Source organism: Glossina fuscipes, unplaced genomic scaffold (assembly GCF_014805625.2).
Source record: "Glossina fuscipes isolate IAEA_lab_2018 unplaced genomic scaffold, Yale_Gfus_2 2, whole genome shotgun sequence".
Taxonomy (NCBI): domain Eukaryota; kingdom Metazoa; phylum Arthropoda; class Insecta; order Diptera; family Glossinidae; genus Glossina; species Glossina fuscipes.
This window is the reverse complement of record NW_023998416.1, coordinates 659,954-679,814: the sequence shown is the minus strand read 5'-3', so window position 1 is coordinate 679,814 and position 19,861 is coordinate 659,954. Positions and strand designations below refer to the sequence as shown.

Below are 19,861 nucleotides of genomic sequence, written 5' to 3'. Positions count from 1 at the left end.
TTTCTCTTTTTAATTTTGTAATAATATTTATTTTATTTGTATCACTATTGCACCAGAGAGTTAATCTTTTTATCTTATTTACATTTCTTGCAGAATTTTCTTTGCTAACAACTAATTCCTTGTTTTGTTAAAGAAACCTTAGCAATTTTTTATTGCACATCAGGCCATTTTTTTCCTTTTTTTTTTTTGTTTTTATTCCACCACATTTGTCGTTGTTGGATTTTTTTTCATTATTCTTGCTTAACTGCTTTTTTAATATTTTTTTTTTTTTCAAATTATTCCAAATTTTTGCTGTAACGATAAAAAATAATGTAAAAACAATGTTTAGTTTAATGCATTTTAAAATATTTTAAAATTTAAAACGCGACACGGCCTAGTATAAGATACTTTACATTAACTTACAGTTATTCATAGAACGACTTTTCAAAATAAGGCGTTTTATGGTAAGAAGTCGAAAAAGACCGATTTGCACCATTTTCAATAACATTCGTCTTGAGTTTGAAACACGTCAGTGTACCAAATTTCATCAAGAATATCTAAAGAAAACAAGCAGACAGACGGACACACAAATTTAAATCAGTTAAGAAAATCACTCTAAATCGATCGGTATAAGAAAAGATGGGCCTATCTGAAATATTTCTGTGTGTTTGATGGAAATGCAAAAAATTAATCTATGCTTGTACCACAGCTGGTGTATGGTGTAAAAATAGAAGAGAAAAAAATTTCAAAAATAGTTATCTGATGGAAATAGAAAATACTGCGAAGAAATTATTCTTATTATGTTTTCATGGGATATTGTAGTATTAATATCTAATTCTGATGAGAGAAAGAACATTTTCAGTAAATTCCAATAATTATATAATAAATTCTTATGCAAATGTAGCCATGTACATATACATAAATGCATTGATTACAACAAACAAAATTTGAAGTTTCTGAAGTTTCCTAACACTTTCTTTTCATCTCTGCTAAATTATTTTTCCATCTTCTTTTTGTTAAAAAAAGAAAAAAAAATGTAAAGCCAAACATATAGCTTTCAGTATTTCCCTCATTCACTTATTTTATATTTTCATACTGTTTGGAAATTTAAGCCATCGCATCTCTCATGCTTATATCTCAATATTTTTCTATGTAAAAAAAAATGTATAATGAATTTCAAAATACCACGTTTTGACCGCATCTCCACATTGCATACCGAAGACTGACATCTGAGTTGAGAAGTTGCACCATTCTATGACGTTTTATCAAACGTCCATGTAAATCGGACGTAAACAAGTCAAGCTAAAGGGACGTAAGTGTCGCATCGATGGAAAAATGAACTTCAGACAAATAGCCAATATTCTAAACTTGGTAAACATTTCTCTGAAAGACTTCATTCAATTGATGATGAAATAACGACCTCTATTAACTTGTCGCCATGTGATCAATTCTTGATATCTTCGAAAGCTTGTTTAGGCTCTGCTTCGCACATTGTTATTGTTGGAATCATTAAAAATGACGCGAAAGATGTCACAATCCCGATTGATTTTTTAATCATTCATTAGCCTTATTTACTGCAGCGTGATTTGAAAAAATCCATTTCCCGTTGAGAGAAAGTGTTATGTTGATGGGGAGTTCACCCAAAAAGCTTGGGCTATGCAGTAAACATCCTGTCCTCTAAAACGCAACAAATCCGCTTCAAAGAGGTCTAAACGATGCAGTTTTTGAACAATAGGTCTTCGCCAAGCTCTCCTGAGTCAAACGAAAGTTGCATCCAAATTGTCTTATCCCCTTCTCTATTATACTTACAGGTGTCTTTGGAAAAAGGTTATGCTCACTTAAAAGAGTTTTCAAACAAAAGCATATAATTTATGTAAAGAATCATTGAGACCGTTGAATGAATGGCAGGCTGAAAGCGGATTCGAAGAGGGCAGTAATTCCACTAAGATGAAGATTTCTATGTTTGATGCTTTTGCCTCTTTCTTCTTTATTTCGCAAGACGTAAAAAGCAAAACATGCAACTCTGTGTTTGGACAACGCAGCATACGTTGTACGTATTAGCGAACAAAATATGGGGAAAGCGAATGCGGAAAAATATTTGAACATGTAAATGCACTTTTTGATCTCATACAACAGATTAAAAGAAAAAATTAACAAATAGTTTATTGAACTGAAAAACATTTCTATACCACGTAGCTCCAACAATTTTCACCCCTTTGACTCGACATTTAACAATATCCTTAAAATAACATTTTCAGGAGAAGCACTGGAAGGATTTTATGAATTTATTATTATTTAATGAGTTTGTGGCTTTCATGAATATTTGGCTTTAGGAATTTTTAACCAAATCATCAAATTCTAAAGCGAGTTAAGCATGTCAATCTGTCCGCTTGCCACTCTGTGAAATGTCCGTTATAAAGACCACCTCCAAATATGAACTTATGGTCTTTAAATTTAGTAGAAACATTCAAAGGTCTTGTGCACAGGTTGTTATTGAAAATGGGTCAGATAGGTCAAAGTACAAGTTTCATGTCGATGATATAGGTGTAGTTGGAATTTCTTGAATTTCATTCATTTTCGCGAAAAGCCGTACGGAGTCGGTATAGCCACATTTTGCCAAATCACGTTTGATCTATATAATCGGTTAAGAGGGTGTTTGCTCATTGCCTCATTGAACACCCTAGATGACGGGACCAGTTTTCTCCAAGTTGGTTTCACATTTTCATAGCAACGAGCTTGTTGTACCTGTTTACTTGTACGCCTGGCTTTACTTATAACTTTTTGGGCGTGAGATTCTCACACAGTACAAGGTGAAATCGACTTTGTTCTATATCGGTCGAGAAAAATGTAACGTGAACTCCGTTTCTTTGGCCCAAAAGTCGACCTGTTCAATGCTATGGGATTCAAAACTACGCTGTTGCATCAAATTTGTGTTGTGTTATGAGTTGAAAATCTTTGTCAGATATCAGAAAGAAAATGGCGGCAATAACATCATTTGCCAGTAGTTATATTAATAGTTAGGCTACCTATAGCCTTGGAGTTACTTACCTAAATATTTCTATTTTTCCAAAAAGTGTAGTGAACACAACAGTGATATTATATCAAGATGGGTTAAAAACTTTTAATCTGTATTTTTGAATGATTTTTATACTCCATCTCTATCTACTCTCGTACTTCGGAAGTGTTTGCAAAATTAAAACAATACTTTTTATAGTACACACACACACATACACATTTGTTTACTTCACAGTTAATTTAAGGTCATTTACTTAGAATTTTAGAATTCTTTGTTTCCATCAACATCTCAACAACAGCTTGCATACGCAACAATCTAATCTCTCTTCCCAAGTAACTTCGATTAACGTGAACAGCAACCGTAGTTGTATTCGGTACGAGCAAAAATCAATAAAACTATTTAAAAATTCTTTTGTTATTCTTTCATTTGCTCTCGTTATTGTACTACAATTGTTAGCATAAAAGTAACATTATCATGATTTGCACGCATACACATACGACTAAACTAAAGCTACATATTTTTCCAGACTATAACTAGAAAAGGCAAAAAAACAACAACAAAAAAGGAAAAGGGAAAAAGGTATGAAGAAGAGGAGAGAATAAAATTTTGCCCACATCTTTGCTTGGCTGTTGTGTATGTTATTGTTAGGAATGTGTGATCTTAGTTGCAGCAGTTACGGAGCACAGGATGTATTGAAACCGCAAATACAAACTAACAAGAATTTTTATTTTTTTAGTTCAAGGGTTCCTGAGGTTTTCTCTTCGTTTCGTGTTTTTCACACAAGTATTTATTTCTCATGCATTCATTGACATTAAACGAAAAAAACACAATAATAAAATTTATTCAAAATTTGTTAGAAATGATTGATAAAATTTCTTGTGGCATTCTTTTATTTGCAAATTGGAAATTATTGCCAAAAATTATACGAAATTATATTTCAAGGACTCACTCACCTCTCATAAATCTCTCTCGCTCGTTTTCTCTTTCTCTCCCTCTCTCCAAACACGAATCAATTAAATTATTCAATTACATGTGTGAATTACTGTAATAATCTAGTGAAGAATCAAGGAAATGTCCTTGAAAAGATTAAATTGAAATCTGCATTTCAATGTAGGAAAAACCCGAAAATCTCTAAAGCAAATGTTTTTTTTTTCCCCCCCAAAAATTCAATTTTTGTTTTAAAATTCTTTCTTTTTTTTCGTGATATATATACATATATATATATATATATATATACACATTTTTTTCATCTCCTTGTCGGTCTGATCCTCTTAATTGCGGATATATGCGTTTGTTTGCACAAGCATTTTGTATATATATATATATATACTATTTTCTGTTGTTTCCTGGCAACACATAGGAAAGCAGATGTTTGTCATTTTCATTGCTTGATGAGTTTTTATAGTCGTGGTAGGACAAGTGCATACTACTCTTGTCATTTCACTTCTAACAACCAATTATATGAATTTGAACTATGTTTGCATGAATATGTTTATCAATTTAAATATCCATTATCAAAATTTCCAAGTCAACACACACACACACGCAAACACATGCAATCTCTTTTGATTGATACAAATGCGTGTTAGGGAAGTCTGCCAACACCATTTAAAACACTAAAGCTAAGTCTAAAGAAAGTTTTTACAAAAAAAAAAAAAAAAAAAAAAAAAAAACAGTCTTTATCAAGTTATCGACAATTAGCTACAATTTGCCTGAGGGATTCTTAAGAATTATCTTAAACCGGATAAACATTACTACAATGATGTTATTATAAACTCTGCCAACAGGGACATGTATAGATTTTGTTATTCTATTCGAAATGCTAAGAAATACGCTTTGGACACCTCATGCGCGTTTGATTCGTGAGATGGTATAGGTATAGGCGTATCTGCCTGTGGGTCCCAGCCTTTGTCGGCTGTCTTCGCAACCTTCGTAGCCAAGATATTGCCATATAATCTTGGTTCATGTATTTGAAAACTTATTTGAAGACGGGATGACATACCCGTGGGTGCCAAAATACTATGTAAAGAGGGGATGACGTACCCATGAGCACCAAAATACTATGTAAAATTCGTCGACTTTGTTTCCCAAGAGATTGCTACCTAAATTTCACCTTAGGCTGATAACTTTCGTATTCGTTAGATTCGTTATCGGAAAACGGAGCTTCAGGAAACTTCAGAGACTCCAATGATCAGAATCTAATTATGAATTGGTCCCAGAATGCCTGGCTATCCATCTGTGTACTGTCTATGATAAACATTCTCCCCCTCCCCAAGCATAAAATAGTCGCGTTACAGTTTGCAAAAACGATCAAAGAGCTCGCCTGCAATGCAACAAGAACTGAAACACCTTTACTTTTCGTGTTTTTTGCTCACGACGCTTAAACTACAACAGACACATAAGATATAAAAATAGAAGAAAACAGCCCCGTCTATCCATTATTATTGCTTATGAAAGTTTCATATTTTCCATTTTATAAATTAACGATGATAGGTATACAAGATTCGGTCTCACAGTCGACTAAAATTCTCGGATTTGTTTTTATTTTCCTTTGTTTATCCATTGCTGATTGCTGCCACTGTTATCGTTGGCATTGTTATAGTTATTATTGTATTATATTAATGTATATTACATTGCGTGTTGTGGTTCTTACTCAGCTGCTACTCTTTTAAATATATTTTATGATATTTTTACACCTACCATGAAAGTTACGGAACAAACTGATTTGTTGGTTTTATTTGCAACCAGAAAATAAACATAATGGATCCGCTTTACGATGTTTGGCTTTAAATCCATTTCATCTTGCCTCTCTATCCACTTTTGGTTTGTTAAAATACAAAGTGAGAAACAATTTAACTTTTAAGCCGTTCCTTCATACATATGTAGCGCATAAAACGGAAAAAAAATAAAAAATTTGTTGCTAATTAATTTTTTTATAAAATCCAGAGCAACTATCTGTACGTAACTTAAAGGGATTCGTTTTTCTATTAGTTGCACTGTCGTATTTAAAAGCATAGAGAGAGAAATTTTATCAAATTTTGTGCAAACGCGTTAGTGCTTCAGTTGTTCTTTGCACAAAAGGAAAGAAAGAACAGAACATAAATATAAAAAGCATAAAAGAAACAGATAGAAAATTGAAACTGTTCTGCATAAGACATTTTCTGAAATCGTATGACAATGAATATGTTGTATAGCGTGACAATCAACTATTTTTATGTTTTATGTTAATATGTTTTTTCCTCTTAAACACATGGAGTTTGAGGGATTAAGAGCGGCCCATAAAATGTAATGGAAATCGTATAAGTTGATTACTTCATAGAACATACAAGAGAACATAAAAATGTTTATTGAAAAATAGACAGAAGATGCCAAATAATGTAAAAAGTCTTAACTATCTGCCTCATGCGAAAAGGTTAGCCAAGGTTAGTTCAAAAAACACACGGTCCAAAAACATTGGCACGATCAATACTTGGTAGCTAATAAACTCAAATATAAATGTGCAAAAGAGTTGGAGTTCTAAAGTTCATGTGTAATTGTATATAAGCATTGCGGTAAAGACGAGGGAACGGTATTAAATTTTATATTCCTTTCGAGCTTCACTTTGATTGGTAAACACATGTTTCCTCCATAAGATAATTTATTGAACGGTACCTAGTGTCCACTAAAACTAGGATCGGTTTTTTCAAATTAATTTCAAAAGATGAGAATGCTTTTGTATGTTTGTGTTCTTAGATGCGAAAGGATAAGTGTTGCAACACTTAAGGAAAACATTTGTCGAGTTTAACAAGAACAGAATGAATTGCCTTGAAGAGACTTCTTCTATGAGCCTGTTTTAATTGTGATTAAAATTTTTGATGGTCAAATGTGTTTTATACCCACCACCAAAGGCTAAAGATTAACTTATTTTGCTCTAATGTTTGCCACCGAAAAAAAAGTTTCAGAGACTCCAGTTAGAGTATATATTCTTGATCTGCATGGTATTCTGAATCGATCTAATCATGTCTTTCCATCTGTGTATGTTTGACCCTTTTCCAGTTGGTTAGGCTGTGGGTTGAAAATTTTGCAAGAATTTTGCGAATTCTTGCGGGCAGATTGGTATTCAAAAAGGACTTAATCGGTCGAAGAATGCGACCTTAGTAAAGCATAAACGGAAAATACCTCTGTTTCTCTAAATTGAGAAATTTTCAAATTAAAAACCTGCTAATAATTCATCCAAAACTTGTATAACTCCTTGATAGTGAGTGACCTTGGAAAAATAACTTTTAATACTGATTTTGTGATAAAGTGAAGCATGATAATGAAATGAGTGACAGTGGGTATTCAAAATAGAGTCCCAGCGCCCTATAACTTTCCTACTTGTTGTTGCAACGCACTCCAACCGAACAACATTCAACGTTACACAGAACTATGCTACGACAATTGGATTAGTTTTCTGTGTTATATGTTTTGTTTGATGCCATTAGGTAACAATTATTGAAAAATTTCAAATTTGCATGAAAAATAAAAAATAAAAAAAAAAAGAGGAAAAACGAAAAACGCATTTGTATTATTTACATAACAATTTATATGTAAATAGGAAATGAATATTGTTTTCATCATAGATATTAAAAGGGAAGAGTCACTTTCGTCCCGCTCTGGCGGTAAATATTTGGATGCAAAACCAAAATAAAATAAAAACCGCTTTTATTTCATTATTTCATAAATGCAATGTTTTAGAAATTATGAAATTTTGTAAAGTTTGTTGCATGCTATTGCATGTAATTGCCATTTTCATCTCTTTTTTTTTTTTTTTTTTTTGATCGTTTGTTAAACAAAACAAGTTTTTCGCATAACTGCCTATATATCATAGTAGAGAGATACTTTGATGAACAACAAATTAAAAAATTGAGAAAAAAAAAAAAAAAAAATAGAAATAAAAACAAGTGCAAAAGCGTTTTATTCACTTTGTGGCAAACCTTCTTAACCAAATTTATCAAAATCTTTCGTTTTTATTAATTAAAAGCCACCTCTTGAGCTGGCTCTGTCACTTATATTACAATAAATATTTATTTAATTTTATTAAAAAATTACACTCGATCGGTTTCAAATTTAATTTGCGTAAGCATAAGTAATCTAGTCTGTTTTTCTGTTCCCTTGTCAAGTCCAACTTTTATGAGTAAATAGACTTGGAGTTCCCATTTGCATATATGAAGGGACATTGATGTACGGTTTCTGCCAACGTAATAAAAATTACGCAACTGTATAACCATAGAAAACGGTCACAAAAACGATTTTTTCAACAACGGACAAGCGGACAGAGGGACATGCTTAAATCGATTCAGAATTTTATGCTGATCAAGAATATGAATAGTTTGGAGGGTCTTTGAAGCTTCCTTGAATATTCTCCTCATCCCTCGGTGATGGGCATAAAAAGAAAACAAAATAAACAAAATTATTATAGGGGGATGAACAATTAATTACCAGGAGAATAAAACAAAACGCGTACATATCTAGCAAAGTGGCATCCTTGAAGTCGATGTTCATCTAAGCTAGGAGTGTACTACTAAACCGACGACATCTTGCAAAAGACTTCGAAACTGATAGTAGAAAATATATTATGTTCATCATCGTAACTTATTCGGGTAGAAATTAGTTTAGCAACGACATCGGCAAGACATCTGTATTAATCAAAGGGAAGTCGATGGAGAGAGATATTTTTGCTGGGCACCCTAAACAAATTGTTCGCAGATGCTAAAAGTAGGAAATCATTTTTACAAGATGGCAAAGTGGCATGAGCGCATATATGTAAGCAATAAAAGCAAAGGCAACTAATGCGAAAGTATAAAGACAACGCAAAAAAGCAATTGACAGCTGACCACTGCGAAAGTTTATTAAAAAGTTTAGAGATCAATGATAAGCCAAGTAAGTTTAAAACAAAAACTTATGAGTCAATTAAACTTAAGCTAAAGGATTGACAAAGACAACTACTAACGACCGAGTATAAAATTTCAAAGGAATAATTACTCACAAAAGGAGTGACACAGATGACAAGCAGTGTGAACAAGCACCAACTGCTGAAGGTAAAAAACGGAAACGGAAACGGAAACGGAAATTATATCATCACTTTTTAAAAAAAAAAAAAAAAATGCTCAAGTGTTGTAACATTTTGCTTAATCGAACTTTACTAGTTTTCTCAAACTATTAGAAACAATCCCTTCGAAAAAACTTGATCACTATGCGGCCAGAATTTTCAAATAAAGTTTGATGAGAATTTTTTCGGCATTTTCCTCTTGGCTATCTTCTCTAGTTGATTGGTCAGTCATGGTTGGAGATTTTTAAAATTTTTCTATTTACGGGACAACGTTTCATTTTCGAATGATCTTAAGAGGAACTCCGTTTCTCGCTAAAATGGCGAGTGCTTTCCACGCTGCCTGTGTACTTCACTTAGAATGGTATTTGAATGCACAGCATTTCTGCTTCGTGCTTCAGTTACTAAAATTTAACAAAACGCACTTTCATTATAGACCCTTTACTTCAATTGCATCGGTGCGTTTTAACCGCACAAGTTGACAGCGGAGAGTGCAGCAGGTGAGCAGTGCTGTTCAGGATGCGCGATTTCCTTCGAATCTCGCTGTACACAAGGCATTATTACCTTACGTGAGATCCAGACGAGCATTTCCATCGGCTGTTCAGCGCACTATTATCGTATGACTCACTTACTAGCGTCCAAAATGGTTGCGTTTCGTTTCTTTTCAAAAATAATCCGTATAAGGAAATTCGATCCATCCAGTTTACCATTCTTACTTCATTTGATACCCAAGCACAGGGATTGTCTTGTGCTCAACCTTATGCGAATTGTTCAAAATGCTTTTTTATTGGATTGAATTATTTCCTAACTTACCTTAGGTTTTTTGAAGAACTTCATCCACATTATCGACGATTGGTTGACCAGAGCATGGCTTGTCTTCATCAATGAACTTTCCCTAATGGAAGTGAGTAAACCATTTGCATGCCAAAGATGTTGACAAAGCATTTTAATAATAAACACCATTAAGTTTTTACTAAGCCTACGGGGCAGTATCGCTTTGGGCCACGTGAGTTTGGTTTGAATATTTCAGAATTGACAATTTATTACAAGTAAAACCCTCCACACAGTGTTACCTTTCACACGTGGCAGTGTGGCTTGATATGAGCAATGTTAGCAAAGCTACGCCATATCCATGCGCTGTGAACTTTTTCCTTACCCCAAAATGAAAAGTTGGACACCTTTTTTGCATTTGTTACTTCAAAAATACATCACCTACACATTATTTCCGACTGGAGTATCAGTGCCGAAAATTCCACATTGATAAAATATGCGTATCAGACAAGATTACAAAGAAAGCTAGAGTGTAGTTATTGGCGACTCCGACAAGATTCTAATTCTAATCATTATGACTTGAAATATCGTCCGCAAAAGGGCAATCGATTTTAACTTTGTAATTATATACATAGTGCTTCTTGAAGCATCCTTTTTATCCACACAATATCTCACCCCTGCTTATCAGCTAATCACTACTATATTGTGTTGCCATCGAAACTTTTATTGACTTACATCGACAAAAAGTCTACACATAAACTAACTAAGCCTTTGTAAAGCCATGGCTTGGAGATACTGTTGGATCTTCCATATTTGATACGTAGTTATGTATGGATTCAATACCGTTCCTAATATCGTGTATAGTACAATTGATAATAACCTACGTATGAAAGCGAAGTGAGGAACCTTTGAAAAACATTTCTTTTCATTACTCAAAAATTTGTTTTGCGAATTTCTACAATGTAAAGGAAATAATATCAATTTCGTTTTTCTTTCTTTCTGCTTCGGATGGTGACTTAATGATAAAATTGAAAAATTCTTGTATTTGTAAGAAAAACAATATCATTTTGTTTTTTTTTTATTTTTTTTATTTTCTTGTTGCGTTGCTTAGTAAAACTACTATTAAACTGTGTTCAGCTTTGCATGTAAACGACAAACAGATTACAAACTATAAACTTGTTAGTGAGTGCGTATTTGGCTATCACTGTCTCTCACTTATACCGTTAGATTAGCTTTAGCATAACCATTTTATACGAACTGTTTCGTACGAAAATGTAGTGTTTTATGGTTTACCTTCGATAGTTATGAGTTTTAGTAAAAATTGAGGCCATCATGTGCATGCATATGAAGTTTACACACCTGATTTATATATATATATATATATATATATATATATATATTTATGCATATACACGCATACACACATTCATAGTTTTGCGAGATAGTATGAATAAAAAAATGTGTATGTTTTTTGGTTTGTATGTCGCAATTGGAAAGAGAAAATAAAACGGGTGAACAAAGAGAAGAGACGAGACGAGACGGTGGTAGTATTAGTTTTCTGACTAGTTTTTAATTCATGCCGTCTATAAATGGCTTCCGGTTGCTTATATTTCGACTTTACTATAATCACTACTACTATTACATTCTCCGGCAATAAAATATGCTTGTAAAGCAATGTAAGTAGAAGTTTTTTTTTTTTTTTTTTTTTTTGTGGGTAAACGTGGAGCGAGAAGCATCTATAAATCGCTTATGTTAGATTGTGAAATTTTTCTCTGTTGTTGACTGACATCGACCGAGCACAGCATACGGGTTGAAATGAAATGCTATTTGTCGTTTAGATTTTACATGTTTTCAAAGTTTAATGGAATTTTAGTTTTTTATTTTTATTTACTTGGATTAATTTTGTTGCGTTTTTTTTTTCGCTCTCTCTCTCTTTACATTTTAGATGTACACAAGCATTCACACTTGAAACAATCTTTACGCAAATATTTCTTCACGCGGTATTGATTTATCGTTGGGCTAAAATCGATTTAATTTTATGGGGATTCTTTCATGGAAACTTCCTCGAACCATGATTTTATATAGAAACGGTGTTTTGCTCTCTTCACTGACAAGAGGAATTTAATCATTTATGTATACAATACAAATAGAATCGATTTAGGGAGAAAATAATGCAAAACGTTTTTCTCAATAGATGGTTTCACACTTGTACCAACCACTTTGCCAATATTCATCCTATCAGCTCACTCTTCAGTGCACAGGAAAGGTGGACGATCCGTGGATGGTTTAAAAAAAAAAACAAGTAACGCTTTAACAACTATTTGTTCAGCTAAAGGAAGTTGCATTTTGAAAAGTTCAATAAAATTTTACAAATATCGCTGCATATGATTTCGCCCAAGGCGATAACGCTTAGCAGACTTGTCATAAAATTTGTGCACAAAAGCTTTGTCAGAATCAGTAGCAAGCAAAAAATTTGCTCGTTTCCTTTCTAATAATTTTTATATCAAAAGGGAGGCGCGTTTCTGCTCAGTAATCCGCTGTAAATTGAGCGAAGCTCCTCGGAAAATTAAGAAAAGCCGGCACACTTTATCAAATATCATCGCTACTGAGCTGAGTACTAACTAAAGTAATAGCTTGAATAATTTACAAAACTGTGGACATAAAAGGAAGCTTTATATTTGGGTATCACACGAATTAAAAGCGAAACCTATAATGAAAAAGATTTCCAGCTGTGGGTCGTCACTGAAATGAAAGGAAATTGACTTATTTTGGAAGAGATTGGTTATGGGTGACGAAAGTAACGTATGAAAAAACTTGTGATTCGCGAGATCCACGAAGACTACGATAGGATAAACAGAAGTGTTCTTAACGGGCCACATGATCGTTGACACCCTGTACGGCCAAACACGAATACAATGAAAGCCTACAGTAGCAGTAAAGCGCCCAAAACTGATCAATAGGAAAGACTTTGCCATCACGAATAGAATGCTAGACTACCCAAGATTGGGAAAAGTTCGCTAGAAAGTATCCTTGCACTCACTGTGTAGCTGGGATTTTCCCTCATCCGACTACCGCTTGTTTTCATTCTCTGCAGAACTCTTGTAACTCTTCAAAAGAGACTTGTAAAAATCACTTGGTTTTGCTTATGGTTGAGAAGTCGCAGAAGGTTATCGATCGATATGATATATGTGTTAAGCGTAAAAGTTTCATTCAATATATAAGCAAAATATATTTGAATTTTGGTACGAAAACACTATTCAGTAGATTATCTAGTAAAACTGAATGCCGTAGACTTTATTGGCAATGTTTTTGTAAGCTTGCTTATACCTCTAATAAAATCATTCTCAAAGTAAGATAAAGAAGAAACTGCAACAACAAAACCACTTTTTCTCTCTAAAACCAATTAAGAGTCACGTCAATGTAAATGATTTTCTGCATCGATTCAACAGCGAAACCTTCTCCCTAACAGCTCGGCTTGGCAGAAATTACATTTCTTCACTTCTGAGGACGCATAAAAATAAACATAGATAGATAAGATAACAAAACACAATAAAAGAAATGCTCACGTAATAGGGAGGACATGTAAAATGCCACAATTTTTCCAGAAAACGACGCATCGCTAGAAAACAAAAAAAACACTGCAATGGCGTAAACAGAAATAAACATAAGTCAATCAAATTCATATTCGCAGGTGCTTTAATGCTTACGAATTACTGACTTACATGTCACAAGTAAGCATTTAAGATATTTTGAATACAACAACAAATACAAAATACTATGAATACAGCAGCCTTCTGTAAACATTAGAAACGCTTGAGGTTTGTGTTCTGTATCTGAATTTACCGAGTGGGTGTAAATATTTACTAGGACAGGCTTTTAGATATATTGTGAGCGCTTTGGCCAGCTGCATTCATTAACGATTAAGTAATTAATTCATGGCTACTTCAAATAACTGGCATTCTTGTAATGTAAGCGCTCGGAATTGTTTATGCTAAACATCTTTCCACTTAACATCATGTAAAGCTATTACTCAAATTTGATGTAAGCACAGTTGTTTTCAAGAAGTTTACGTATTACGTATGCGTTTGCACTTCAACCTTCAATTCTCCTCTAAGGTTTACAGGCATTTCGCAGCAGTTTTAGATTCTTTTTTGCATACTACAACTCTTTCAAAATCTGCGCCGCTTACGAATTTTTGAAAATTTGAGAAACGAGGCTGATGCTAATGCTCCCATAATTCCATATAGCGACTGCCAATATACTTCTGTGAGTTGAGGCATTATTTTCTAAGAAAGAGCTTTTTTGTAATAATTTTGATAGTCTTGGCTGATTTCTGCTGATGCACAAGTTCTAAATTAAATAGCAATTCTCTGAGCTAAACAATCGGCTGTGTTCTCTCTATGAGAGTATGGTATGATCGCAAGCCAGGGTGATGACGATAAACTCAAGTATTTTCAATCAACTATTGCTAGCAACTTAAAACTACAATAAGTAAAAACACTATAGTGGGGCAGGGTTCTGCGTTAATTACCCTACACAGCATTGCTTAATACAGTTCTTCATAAAACGAATTTTCAATTTAAAGTAGTATACGGGAAGCGGTCAAGGTAGTGCTCCTCTCTGAAGTCAGCCAAGGGAATAAGACAGATCGACGGACCGACGAACAGACAAGTTTAGATCGGTTCAGTTTCATTGGTACAGAATCAGTTTTTGAATAGATTGGTGGTAAAAATGCTTCTGATCGGTGTAATGAAAATTGGGTGTATCTCAGGTCGTTCTGGATTTTTTACACATCCATCTACACCAACTTGGTGTTGGGCAGGCACTTCGTCTCTATTATTTTACACAATAAAAAAAAAACAGACAGAATTACCTGATGCTTTTTAGGACATGGATTAAATCATACTAAAAGTCACTGCCTATTGACCACTGACGGCTGTGCGTATGAAGCTCTTTCTTACGTCAACTATCGGCAAATGTATTAAGCTCATAGCATTGCTTAAGTTTTCTTTCCGCCCTACTTCATATGGATATAATAAAATGAGATTTACTTTCGAAACTGTTGGCCTTTAAAGTATAAATATTTCAAATTTCCCGTAAAGTCAGAAAAGTTTCCTGCCTGGTTAGGCATATTGTTTAAAAGAATATGAATTTAATCGAAATAACTATTTAAAAATATTACAAATGTTGATGTCTTCATTAAATCAGTCTTCCGGTAATAGACATATGTTTTATTAAATCAAACAAATAAAAAAAACAAGAAAAAAAAAAAAGAAAAAAAAAAAAACACAATATTCATGGGTGGTTTGTTTTCATAAAGATTTACTACTACAACTAGTTTATATTGTCCCAGAAATCCATTACAACGGAGATAGAAAGAGATATACTATGAAAAGGCAGAGAGATAGATAGATAAGCAAACGTTAGGTAACAAACGATTTGAGTAGAAACTGGGACATTTTATAATATATCAAGTTGCATGTTGCATGCATAATGTATTAGTTAATGCTAAAATAAACAACTCTTTGCTCGTGCATATTTGTGGGGATGTATGCTAAATTAAAAAAAAAAAAAAAAAAAAAAAAAAAAAAAAAATATTAACAACACAAAGTCAAGTAACAAAACGAGTGAATTGTTAGTTGTAAGTAACTGTAGTAACCTAAAGATAAATGGAAATATCAGAACATATAGTTCTATATGTATGTGAATGTGAATTTTTTTTTTTTTTTTTTTTTTTTTATAAAAAAAAAAAAAATTTATATATACATATGTATATATATACATATATGTATATAGATATGCGTGTGTATAATACAAATATTTTTGTATAGTTGTGCTAGATTGTGGTTATATATATATATATGTGTGTGTCTGTGCATGTGCAAAGTATGCAACCGATCCACACTTTATAACAGTGTACATATAGATAACAATAAATATAAAAAATAAAGGTCTCTAAAGTTGGCAAAAAGCAGAAAGAGTGTTGACTTTAGCATGAAGACTGTGTGCAGCAAGTCGTTATTGTGGTTCAATTGTCGTTGCTGTCCTTCTTATTCTGCTCTTTGCTGTTGTTGTTATTGTTTTTGCTTGAGAATTGATATTTTAAAACGGAAATAAAAATGTTATCATTCGTTGTGTGTGTACTATATCTGCGGGTGTATGCGTATGCCAGCATGTGTGTGTTATTTGACTTTTGTTTCTTACTCGTTGTTTTTATGTTTTATCGTTTCTTTTGCTATATGTTAAGCAAGTTATACATCAACAATATCAACATCATCAACATCATCAACATCATCAAAATTGTGATTTACACTCGGGTCAGTTAAAGATTTAAGTCAGAAATGAGAAAGAGAACAACAACAACAATAATAATAATAATAATAATAATAATAATAAAAAACTGTTATAGCAAAAAAAAAAAAAAAAGAATCAGAGATCGTAAGCAACAGACACTGGGGCACGCAGAGAGTGAATGTTGAGGAATGACTAACGTGACAGAGAATTAAATTGAAATTTCATAAAAACAAAAGCGAAAGATTGTTAAACATGCAGATGTTGCTATTATCCTTAAGGATATTAATGAAAAACATTATTTTTTTTTTTAATAAAACTATAATATCTTTAATCTTTTTCTCTGACTATGCTTTTTCATTCCGCGCGATTCGAGGTCTTATGCTTGGGATACTTTATCATAAATTTAAATTCAATTTAATGAGATTTCTCCATAGGATGATGGTTACTATAACAACCTTTACGCTATTAAAGTCGCTTTTTTATGGATCATCAATTTCAAGAGAACTTGAAATTTTTTGCATGAAAAGAAAAGAACAACTTGGTAAACATATAGCAAAGCGAATAAAGTTGATGGAGATTTTCCATCCAGCCAAATCCAGCCTGTTGATAATGGCAACTGAAGGATAAAAAAAAAAACAAAAAAAAAAGAAAAAATTTCATTGGAAAACATTTGAAGCGACGCAAACAAAAGATGAGAAAATTTTGTAAATGAAACATTTGTTAAAATCAGAAAAAAAGGACAGCCATTCATAGGGACAAAAGAGAAGAAAAAGAAAAAGAGAAAGACTTTTGACTACTTTCAAGTTTACTGTTTTCAATTCCTTTCAATATAATTACCTAAGCGTGCCTATTTATTACGTATTGATTTCAAAATCTTAAAGATTTGAAAAAAAAAAAAAAAAACAAAAATAGATTTAACGTCATTACGCCGGATTAGAAGACATCAAACGGGGCAAACTTTCCCATTATTTCAATACATAATTAGCACTGATAGCCATTAAGAGTGAAATTCTCTTGTTCTTCTTTACAATTACCACACCAAACCGGATAAGAGGTAAAACAAAACTCAAATATACCGATTCATATGTTCAAAAAATAAGGGGAAGTTTGAATTTTAAAATATGCCTTTCTCTTGGAGCCGTCAAATGCAACGTGTAATGCGATGTAATAATTGCGACGGTTTCTTTAAAACCTTATATCTCTTCAGAGAGGAACTTTTGCTTAGTCCTTTCTTTTCTTTAACCATTAACTGCATTTTGTTGCCAATTTTATTTTATTTTTAATTTTTATTATTAAAATTTTTTCAAAAACTTAATTTGCAAGTGAAGATAATTGGCAACAATATGAATTTATGGGTTAAATTGATATTGTTGCAATCAACATTGGAGTAAAGCGTTTTATTACGCGGTTTATTAGGGTTTCTTTTGTAAGAACGACGACTGTCGACTTTTCAAAATCAAAAAGTTTTCGAATCATTTATTTTAAATGTTTTTTAAAAAAATGAAATTGATGGTGCAGTTGCAAATATCAAAACGGGATTATAATCCTGAGTTAGAGGTATAGTAAGCAGCTGTTGAAGATGGAACCAAGTTCGCGAAAACGCCCTGGATTGGAATATAATAGACTTTGTACTAGGGTATCAATTGAAACCGTTCAATCAACTTTGGTCTTCTCGGTTTGCTTCAAAACAACTCTATTTGAAGCAAAACTCTCGAGATCTTATCAAAGCAAGTCGAAAATTAAAATCTTGTTTACCATTTTCTTCGTTTATTGCGTAGCGGCCAAATTCTCACATTTTCGGGGTTTCTCAAAGGAAACTATTCATAAAACTTCTTTGGATTAATCATAAAATGATCGCTGAAGTATCATCCAGAAGGACTTGACCTTTAGTGTATCGATTTAAATTTCACTATCCATCTATCCGTCCGTCTTGCTCCTTTTCTTGTGTTCACGTCGCCATCGTTGAAATATTCGGATACATTGTTGTGCTTTGGCCTGAGAAGGAACGCTACTCAAATCGGACAACTTTTTCAGCCGTTTAACATAGAAAGCATTCGTTTTAAAAATCCTTTTATGAGCAAATGTAGGGTGTTTTCGAACACTCAACTTGGCTCACTATTGAGTTTCCGCTTCTTTTTAACTTAAATTTTTTAAAAATTGAAAAATTCAAAGCATATGACCGCCAGTACTGGAGATGGTTCTCGCCACAAGATAATATATGAAAAACTTAAAATTTCTCATTAATTTTGATCTTGTCAGTTCTATCAATCGTAATTAATTTTTAATAAAGTTTCCTATAAATGAAATTTTATACGAACGTTTTTTTGGTGAGGATTAATTAGCGCCATTTGAAATTGCATTTTTTTTTTTCACGTTCAACAATCTAATCGAATGGATATATGAACACTTTGCCAATTTGCGCGTTTAAATAGCATAGGACGGAAAAACGTAGCGCTTTTGTGAGGCAGGCAGACCACTGTGACATATTTAGTTATCATATGAAGAAATTAATAAATTTTGCATTGTTTGGTAATGGATGCAAAAGCAATGCGTTCCATCTAGAAATATTACTTTGAACTTGTCTGTCGCGTTAAATTTAGAACTTTTCCGGACCATTCTCGCACGAATGGATTTTTTTTTTCCATCTTGAACTGCGTTCGTTCCTTTTTGTCGTTAAAAGGACTAGATTTTAATTTCTACTGTACGAGACGAGTCGAGAGAAATGCGAAAAATTCTTTATTTCAAAAGTCTACTCGTCCGAATACTAGGGGCGAGTATAAGTGCGTAAATAAAATAAGAATTAATTTTAATAATATTTTTCATAATTAACAAATAATTCAATTACCTTTTTTTTTATTGTTTTTTTGTCGGATTTCGGATTTCGGTTTCTTTTCTATCGCACCTGACTTAATTGCTTTTTGCTCAGAAGTCTGTTATTAAAAATTTTCCCTCGTCGAATACTTGACGTCATTAATCTACGCGTTATATATTTGTGATATTGATTTTATTGCTTGCTGCTGCTCTCCTGCCCATTAATATTCATTGAATGAATATGTATGGGTCTACGTGCGTACGTGCGTGCGTGCGTGCGTGCGTGCGTGCGTGTGCGGCTATGCGTATGTGTTTGTGTATTATGAGTGCATGTATAGGCTTGGGTAAGTGTATGTATGTTTATTTTTTGAAATGTGTTTGCTCGCATGAATTTATGTATATGTGTGTGTTTTTACGCCAAGTTGTATATGTCGTAGGTAAGGAAATTGCTTATCCTTTGATTACATTACAGTGTGGCTGCCGAAGTTCACCGCGTTTCTCACTAAAGTTGCCTGACAAGTATTGCGGCTTCAATGCTAGATTTAATTGAACAACATGCGGCTTTTGCTGCTGTTGCTTATGGTGTTGCTGATGCTGATGTTTTATCATCTTTATTATCATAGTTACGCCATATAATAAAACACAGACATAATAAATTATTTAATGTATTTATGAGTAAATATTTTCTTTTTGATGATTTTTCTCTTCTTCTTCTTCTTCTTCTGCTTTTCGTTTTGTTTACTATTATTGTTATTATTATTATTATTATTATTATTATTTTCTTTATTATTATTATTGTTATTATTATTTTCTTTATATTAATTTTTAATACCTATTTATCACTTGTTTGTTAAAAATTTTGTGCGTATATGCGAATGAAATGTAATGTGTGTTAATTTCTTTTTATTTAAAAATTTATTTAT

General features: G+C 32.8%; 1 protein-coding gene across 1 annotated transcript in view; it reads right to left on the bottom strand.

Moving 5' to 3' along the window:
• LOC119634189 (neuronal acetylcholine receptor subunit alpha-7) overlaps positions 1–19,861 on the bottom strand; it is a 293,482-nt gene that overhangs the window by 244,267 nt on the left and 29,354 nt on the right. The window lies entirely within an intron of this gene.